Here is a 9,780-nt window from a genome sequence, read left to right on the forward strand (position 1 = left end):
ATTCTCTATTTATTTAATTTAGAAATATTTTTATTTTTATCATTTTAGAAGCATTCCTTTCCTTGTAAATCTTCAACTTTCACACTTCTTTCTATGTATTTCTTCAATTTTATCAGGAATATATTCCATGAAAATCTTCCCTTTCATCCCAAATTTTTCTATGTCCTTGGTCATTCAGTAAAAATAAAATTATCTACATTTTTTAACATTATTTTCCAACAAATTCTTCAATTTTAACACATTTTTCAATATATTACTCAGAGACTGCTTGCCCTGCGCCTGACATCACGCCAACCCCGCCCCTCGCCCATCTATCTCAGCCCAGGGCAGGAGCCATGTTGGATTCCCTGAATGTCACCCAGCAACCACTGGCCGCGCCCCCTGAAGTCACCCGCGCCCCGCCCCCTGCCAGACCTTGCATCTCAGCCCCTGGTGGGCGCCATGTTGGCGTCCCTGTCTGTCACCCGGCAACCGCTGGCACCACCCCTGACGTCACCGCAGCGCCCGCCAGGCATCCAGCCTCCTGGAATGTCGTCATTTCCTGTCTTTAATTTTTATGAATGAAAGTGGGCTGGGAGTTTGAAAGTGCATGTTGGTCTGAAGTCTGGCAGAGGCTGGAAGAGGTGAGCGCTCGCATTTAGCTGCGATTGCTGAGCTTCCCGGGCTCTGAGCAGCCGGACCTGGAATTGTGGAATGGGACCGCATTCGCGTGCGCATCCAGATGAAGATAGTGCTCCATGCTGTGGGTGTGTGTGAGCTCTCAAGTCACACCTTGCTATCCTCCTGTTGTCTCCACAGAAGCAGTCTGTAAGTTTGGAGAGGCCTGGCAAGACGCGGGCTTCCTGCTTTGTAAAGTTTACAGTGGGGCGGAGTCCAAACCCTCTCTGTGCTCTGTGCTGGGACAGTGGACCAGCAATATGCGGGCTTCCCGCTCTGGAAAGTTTGCAGCGGGGCCGAATGCAAACTCTCTGTGCTCCTCCAGGCAGGGACAATGGCTGGGCAAGGCATGGCCTTCCCGCTCTGGAATGTTTGCAGTGGAGCAGAGTGCAAACCCGCTCTGTGCTCCTCCAGGCAGGGACAGTGGCCTCCTGGCACTACCCTCCTGTGGGAACAGAAGCCGAGCCTGGCCTCCATGGATCGCTGGGCTGTGTGCCCGGCCCTGGCTTCTGGCTGTGAGCTGGTGAGACAGGAAGGGAATTCACAGGCCAATAAACTGCATCCTGTTCCTTAATGACACAGGCTGGGCTGAGAAAAGACAAAGACCCGGTAGAGTTTACAGAGGTCTGGGCTGGCGCTTTCCCAAGGAACATTAATAATCAGGTTGCAGCTGGCTGGGGTCAAGGGCTATAGGATTGGCAGGGCTAGGTCCCAGGTTAACTTTTTTTTTTTTTTTAGTTTTGTTAATTATTTCTGTAGTAGTTTTTTTTTTTTAATTGCTTTATTTCAGTTGCTTAGTGTTTCAATTATTGTGCAGTAAAGGGACTTTTCCCCAATCTCTTTGGTATTTTGCATGCTTTTACATTAACTCTGGCTATATATTTACAATAACTCTGGCTATTCTTACACAGGCACCTTCTTTAGGTCAGGAAATTTTCATTTAGGATTTTATTGGAAATGTTTTCTAGACATTTATGCTGATTGATCTTCACTCTCGCCCTCATCTTCTCCTTCTGAGGTGTTCCCTGTGGGTGTGCAGGTTGAATAGTTCTCTGCGTCCTGCTCTGAGCTCTGCTGTTGTGTGCTGTGAGGGGACCTCAGGGAAACGCTGAAATCAAGACATGGTGAGTACACAATATCTGCCCACAATGGGAAGGAACATGCAGCTGAGCTGTATGCACTGGGGTGGTGGGTCCTCTATGGGGTTGGATCAGAAACATCAGCCAGATGTGACTTTCTGTGAGGTTTCTAGGGGTGCTACTTACTTCATAGTTCAGGCCATGATCTCTGAATAATTTCAGTATCATGGCTGACTAATTCTGTCCAAAACATTGGGACCAGTTGCTTTTTTGTAGAAGCATGGGTGGTTTCTATGACTATGCATCACCTGGGTCCAAACCTTTTTGTCTTTTATAATATACATTAAGAAGGCAAGGTTAGGGCTGGAGCGATGGCTCAAAGGTTAATAGCTCTGTTTGTTCTTACACAGGCCATTAGTTTAATTCTTAGTAACCACATGGTGGCTCATAACTATATGGAATGGGGTCTTGTGCCCTCCTCTGGCCTGCAGGAATACATGTACTGAGAACTTTGTAGAAATAATGAATTCAATCCTTAAAAAAAGAAGATGGATATGAATCAAATAGTTCTAATTTAATATATTAATAATTTTTGTTTTGTTTAGTTTGTTATTTTTTCTCCTGTAGTTTTTTTTATATATATTTCTTTAAATTATATGTTTAGTGGTTTTGATTGTTATGTGTCAAAGAGACACTTCCACAATCTGTTTGGTATTTTTGATGCTTCTTGTACATTAACAGTCATCTTCTTTAGTTTAACAATACATATCCTCAGTAATATCAGGAATTGGTGTTGCCCAAGGGATAGGTATCAAGTTTGGCAGGGTGTAGTCTGGCCATTCTCTCATTCTATGCTCCATATTTTTGTCTGCATTTCTAGTAGACATGACAAATTTTGGGTGGAAAGTTTTTTGGTTTGGTTGGTGTAATTATCTCTCCACTGTGGGTCCTGCCTGGCTGCAGGATGTGGCCTCTTTAGTGTCCAATTTTCACTGCTATGCCTTTCAATTATGATCACCCCCATAGACTCCCACATGCTAAAGTTGTCTGCACCATTCAACTCCTGACAGCTGCAGATTTAATTCATTATCCTGACCATATGGCCCTTTCATTTCTCTCACCACACCTTTTCATTACCTCCGGTCCCCTTTCTTAACTATTGGTGTTTCCAGTTTGCTCTTTCATCTGCCTCAAATGACTGTTTTATTTCCACTTCTGAGTGAGATTCACCCATGCTCATTTTAGTGTTCATTCATCTTTTTAAGGATTTATTTTTTTTATTATATGTAAGCACACTGCACACTGTAGCTGTCTTCAGACACACCAGAAGAGGGTGTCGGATCTCATTATGGGTGGTTGTGAGCCACCAAGTGTGTGCTGGGACTTGAAAATCTGGACTTTTAAAAGAGCAGTCTGTGCTGTTACCAGCTGAGACATCTTTTCAGACCCTTAGCCTTCCTTCTTGTTTATCTTCTTCAGGGCCAAGAAATGCAGTGTGGATATCCTGCACTTTATGGTTATCATTCATTTGTAAATGAGTGCCTACATGCATGTCCTTTCAGGTCTAATATATCTCATTTAGGATGATAGTATCTAGTTGTAGCCACTTGCCTGCAATTTTTGTAAAATAAACATAGGATTTTATGCTGTTTTAGGTCCACATCTTTAGTTTTGAAATTTTTCCAAATATATAGGTTATATTCTATTTCTCAGGATGGTGTATGTTCATGACATCAATATTATCTAAGGTTCCAGCGTCATTGAGTGCTATATATATGGCATTCTACCTCGGTCTTGTGCTTGTTCTGAAATGTTTGAATAAACAGGAATATTTTGCCTGTGTGAACGAATATGAATATCATGTGTGTGTCATCTTTCCTGCTGTCAGAAGATGGCCATAGAACTCCTGATCTTGAAATAATGTGCAGTTGTTGGCCCCCATGTGTTTGCAAGAAATTGACCAACATTATGTGAAAGAACATCAATAGCTTTCTACTGCTGAGCTCTGCTACCCTACATTGCTTATTTATGATTAACATTTATATTATTACTATTTTCATCTGTCCATTAGTAACTATTTAACCATGCATTTTAAACCATATATTTTAAACTATATATATATATTTTTTTTTAAACTATATAACCATGCAAATTAGAATCTGTATAACCTTTGTCAAGAGGTCATTCGTGTGACATTTTGGCCAAACATCTTTCCAACTTAGCTTATTACCTGAAATGTTGAGTGAGATAAAATTTTAAAATAATGGGCTGATTTCCATATTTTCATTCTATTAATATGTATTTGTTCATTTTTTTGAATTATTTGTTTAACGTTCATTTATTTATTTAATTTAAATTCCAGTTGCCACCATCTCTCCATTATACCTTATACAGACCTTCACACATAACTGCTATTATCTCTTCAAGGAGGGTGGGGCCCACTTGAATATTCACCAACCATGACAATTCAAGTCTCTGCATGGTTCGGCACATCCTCTCTTACTGAAGTCAGACAAAGCAACTAAGTTAGGGGAACCATTTGGGCAGACAGGCAACAGCATAAGGGACATCTCCCACTCCATTTGTTGGGAAACAACATAAAGACTGAGTACCTAGCATACTACATATATGATGGGGTACTCAGTCCATCCTTTGCATGCTCTGAACTTGGTGACTCAGTTTCTGGGAGTCTCCTAGTGTCCAGGTTATTTGACCCTGAGGGTCGTCTTATAGACTTCCTGTTCCTTTGGGGGTCCTCAATCCTTTCCACAAGTCTTCCAAAAGATCCCCTAGGCTCTGTCCAATTTTAGGCTGTGGGTTTCTGCATCTGTTTCAGTCAGGTCCTGGATGAATACTGTCAGAGGACAATTATGCTAAGCTACTCTCTGGAAGTATAACAAAGTATACCCTCAGTAATGTCAGGGATTGGATCTTGCCCGTGGGGTGGGTCTCAAGTTGGGCAGAGTACAATTTGTCCAATCCCTCATTCTCTGCTACATCTATGTGCCTACATTTTTTTTGTAGAAAGGACAAATTTGGGGTGGAAAGGTTTTTGGTTTGGTTTGTGTAATAAACTCTCCACTGGTGGTCCTGCCTGGCTTTAGGATGTGTCCCTCTTCAGGGTCCAATTCTCACTGCTATGCATCTCAGCTATGATCACGCCCACTGACTCCTGTTGCCCTCCCTTTTCTGGTCTGTGGTACATCATAAAATTGCCTGCACCCTTCCACCACTGACAGCTGCAGACTTCAATTTATATTCCTCACCCTATGGCCCTTCCATTTCTCTTACCACACCTGTTCCTTACCTCTCTTCCCCTTTCTTATCTACTGGTCCTTCCAGTTCTCTCTCTTTCATCTGCCTCAAATGACTGTTTTATTTCTACTTCTGAATGAGATTCAACCAGGTTTATTTTAGTCTTCCTTCTTCTTTTTAAAGATTTATTTATTTATTATATATAAGCACACTGTAGCTGTCTTCAGACACACCAGACTAGGATGTCAGATCTCATTATGGGTAGTTCTTAACCATCATGTGGGTGCTGGGATTTGAACTCTGGACTTTCATAAGAGCAGTCAGTGATCTTATCAGCTGAGCCATAGATTCAGCCCCTTAGCCTTCCTTCTTGTTTATCTTCTTCAGGGTCAAGACATGTAGTATGGCTATCCTGTACTTTATGGTTATTATTCATTTGTAAATGATTACATACATGTATGTCTATTTAGGTCTCAGATACCTCACTCAGGATGATAATATCCAGTTGTATCCATTTGTCTGGATTTTTTAAATAAGCATGTTTTACATCCACATCTGTAGTTTTGAATTTTGGACAACTATATAGATTATATTCTATTTCTCAGGATAGCATATGTTCATGATATCAATATTATCTGAGGTTTTAGTGTCATTGTGTGCCAGGTATATTAAATTCTGCCTCAGTCTTGTGTTTGTTATGAAATGATTGAATAACTAGGAATAATTTGCCTGTGTGCATGAGTAAGAATAGCATGTGTGTCTCATCTTTACTGTTGTCAGAAGATGGCCTCAGAACTCCTGATCTTGAAGTAATGAGTAGTTGTTGGTCCCCATGTGTGTGCAAGAAATTGACCACAATTATGCGGAAGACTAGCAAGAGTTTTCCATTGCTCAGCTCTCTCTCCTGCCCTATGTTTCTTATAATAATAAACATTTATATTGATATTATTTTCATCTGTCCATTTATAACAATTTAAGCATATATTCTGTTAGTAAAGTTTTATTAATGTTATAGTTTAAATTGTTACACTTCATGTTTCTGCCAAATGAATACAGATGTGCAGTGAATTTATAATTCTTTGTAGAAACTTTAGTAATGAACTGTGAGTTCTCTATCATTTTTGTTTCCTTGGTTTACTTTTGTATGGATTGAGGGTCTTAAAAGATAACTATTGGTCTCCTAGAACAAATTACAAAGGCCATGCCAGTGTTAAACTGTTGGACATACATTCGCCTGTGACTATGTGATTAAAGACGAGCAAATACACCCAGCTTGCCCATCATATTTGTAGCTAGTAATTGTTCATACAATTTTTCAGGTGTGTTCTCAGTACTGTGGATCTGTTTCCCCTGCATGTCCCTCTCAATTGGCATTTCTCTAGCAAGGCTGTGTCCTATTCAAGTGTTCAAAAATGACAGAGGTGTAACTTATAATTAACGATCCTTCTAAACTGATCCAGTGATTATAAATTTTGAGTCAGAAAATAAGCAGAGCAAGCACGAGAATTACGTGAATATATATTTGAGAAAACATATATTTATTTTCCGGTGATGTTAGTATCATGCTTTGTGTTGTACATGTATGGGATATTTAGGATGCAGTGACTTTTGATGATGTGCATGAGAAATTCACGGAGGGAGATTGGAATTTGCTGGATCCTTCCCAGAAGAGTCTCTACAAAAATGTGATGTTTGAAACCTACCTGAACCTCAAAGCTGTAGGTAAGACTGTTATTTTTTTTCAGAAGGAAAAAATGTTTCTTGGTTATTGATGACCTTCTGTTATTTTAACTATATGAAAATTGAGCTGAATAATTCAGTTTCACTGAATTTTCACTGTAACTTTCACAGTGCAGTTAAAATTCACAGTATCTTTAATTTTGCCTATTTTCCAACAGTATATCATTCATGTTCTTGTACTGTGTTTTAGGCTATAATTGGGAAGACCATCATCTTGAAGAACATTGTAAAAGTAGTAGAAAACATGAAAGGTAATTTTCATGTGCAAGCTTATACAAAATTGTCTCTGATGAAATTTTAATATCTTATGGAATTTCCAGTTAAAAGCAAGACTATAAAATAACAGTCCTTAAGTGTAGCTATGATTATAATATTCTCACAAAACCATGTACCTCAAGATCCAACATCTGGTTTGTGTATCCATTTGATAAATGGCTCCATTAGAGCTATGTTGTGGACCTGACATTTTGTATAGCCTCAAAATATTTAGAAATTGCATAATGATTAATGATAAATCTATATCCAAAACATTCTAATAAGCAGTTAGTCCATATAAAGTTTGGTGATACTCATATTCTTGTAGTTACATGGTTAAGTTTTGTGAGAGAGCATTTTATGAGTATCAAGGATGTTGTTGTGGAGAAACATTAGACTATATTGCACATGGTATGAGAAACAAAAATTCAAACAGTGTGAATGCAATGTGTAAAACTTTCATTTATCATTCCTTTTTATTAGGTATATCGTGTGTCACAATGGATAAAAATGATGTGAGCATAGGGATATTGAAAGAGGAAACATAATTTTTTTTGTTCTAAAACAAGAAGATACATAGTATTCTGACTTTGATAGAAATTAGGAATGTGAAAGATATTTGCAATTAGTTGGTTTTCTAGTTTTACAGGGAACATCCCAAAACTCATAGTATAGAAAATCTTTATGGGTATTAAGAATTTGCAAATTCTTCTGTGTGTCCTTGTTAATAGTCAAGAGTGTTGTAATTCACAAGGGAGGAGAAAATATGAATACAATCAGTGTTATACAGATCAGAGTTGTTCTTTCTTGAGATAGCTAAAATGCATCATATTAAAAGAGGGTGTTATAAATATGAGCCATGTAATAACTATCACAGGGGTCTTGAACTACTCATGATGAGGGAGAACACCATGATCATATGAATTGCTAAAACCTTAAGATCTGCTGCTTCTTTACCATTAGACAAATTGTAAACATAATTCATATTGATTACATGATTGATCAGAGTTATGAATGTGGTAAAGATTTCACATTTGCTAATTATAGTTGCAGGCATGTAAGAAGATATACTGGAGTGAAACTCTATGAGTGTAATATATGTGGTAAAGCCTTTACAAGATCCAGTCATCTCAAATATCATAAAAGAACACATACTAGAGAGAAACCTTATGAATGCAATCAATTTGGTAAAGCCTTTGCACAGCGCGATCATCTCCAATATCATAAAACAACACACACTGGAGAGAAACCTTATGAATGTAATCAATGTGGTAAAGCTTTTGCACGTCACAGTAATCTCCGATACCATAAAAGAACACATACTGGAGAGAAACCTTATGAATGCAATCAATGTGGTAAAGTCTTTGCAGCTCACAGTAATCTACAAAAACATAAAAGATCACATACAGGAGAGAAACCTTATAAATGTAATCAATGCGGTAAAACTTTTAAACATCACAGTACTTTCCAATATCATAAAAGAACACATACTGGAGAGAAACCTTATGAATGTAATCAATGTGGTAAAGCCTTTGCACAGCGCAGTAATCTCCAATATCATAAAAGAATACATACTGGAGAGAAACCTTATGAATGTAATCAATGTGGTAAAGCCTTTGCACAGCGCAGTAATCTCAAATATCATAAAAGAACACATACTGGAGAGGAACCTTATGAATGTAATGTATGTGGTAAAGCTTTTGCCTATCACAATGATCTCCGATATCATAAAAGAACACATACTGGAGAGAAACCATATGAATGTAATCAATGTGGTAAAGCCTTTGCAGGATCCAGTCATCTCCAAAGACATAAAAGAACACATACTGGAGAGAAACCTCATGAATGTAATCAATGTGGTAAAGCCTTTGCAAGACCCAGTGATCTCAAAAGACATAAAAGGACACATACTGGAGAAAAACCTTATGAGTGCCATCAATGTGGTAAAGCCTTTGCACAGCACAGTTCTCTTCAATATCATAAAAGAACACATACTGGAGAGAAACCTTATGATTGTAAACAATGTGGTAAAGCCTTTGCAAGACCCAGTTATCTCCAGTATCATAAAAGAACACACAGTGGACAGAAAACTTATTAATGTAATCAGTGTGGTAAAGTGTTTTCACTAGGGATAAGTCTCCAAATTCTGTGTGCTGGAGAGAAACATAATGAAAATGATCATAAATTAAGTCAGAATTATGAGGGTATCATAGTAGAATATGATACACATGGATGCTTGGGATTATTTCCACTCTGGAGATTTTTTTTTTTTTTTTTTGCTTTTGCAAAGAAGTTTGCTGCCCTCATTTGAAGAGTTTCCTTGAGGTTAAGGTAAACCTGTTTACAATAATTGTATTGACAAAGTAAGTCACGAAAATCACCGCATAGAATTTGGCATGAAAATTTTTAACAAACATAGAAACTAAGAAAGGAAAAATAAAAAAAGAAAGGTTCAAAATACAAGGCATCATCAGGAAGTTGAATGAAGTTTAATCTTGTGATCAAGGATATTCAATGGCATTAAAGGAATGGTAATATTAGGACAAGATTACATTCAGCTAAACATATGGATTTGCAGTTGTATGAAAGAGAACTGTATCATGTTAGGAATTATTATTACCTGGATACTGTTTTGATGTAGACACATAAAGATACAAGTATGTGTCAAATTGCCAAGAGATAGATTTGGATTCTGGGTTCTGAATTTAAAATATAAGCAGAAAGGCTTAGTTCCAGGCATGGTGTTAAATGCTTTTTAACCCACCATTCTCGAGACAGAGTCATGCAGATCTTT

At 38.1% G+C, this 9,780-nt stretch overlaps 1 pseudogene; it reads left to right on the forward strand.

Moving 5' to 3' along the window:
* The window catches only part of LOC127673214 (zinc finger protein 431-like), a 51,958-nt pseudogene extending 42,871 nt beyond the window's left edge, over nt 1–9,087 (forward strand).
* The last annotated feature ends 693 nt before the right edge of the window (nt 9,088–9,780 follow it).

Source organism: Apodemus sylvaticus, chromosome 22 (assembly GCF_947179515.1).
Source record: "Apodemus sylvaticus chromosome 22, mApoSyl1.1, whole genome shotgun sequence".
NCBI lineage: Eukaryota > Metazoa > Chordata > Mammalia > Rodentia > Muridae > Apodemus > Apodemus sylvaticus.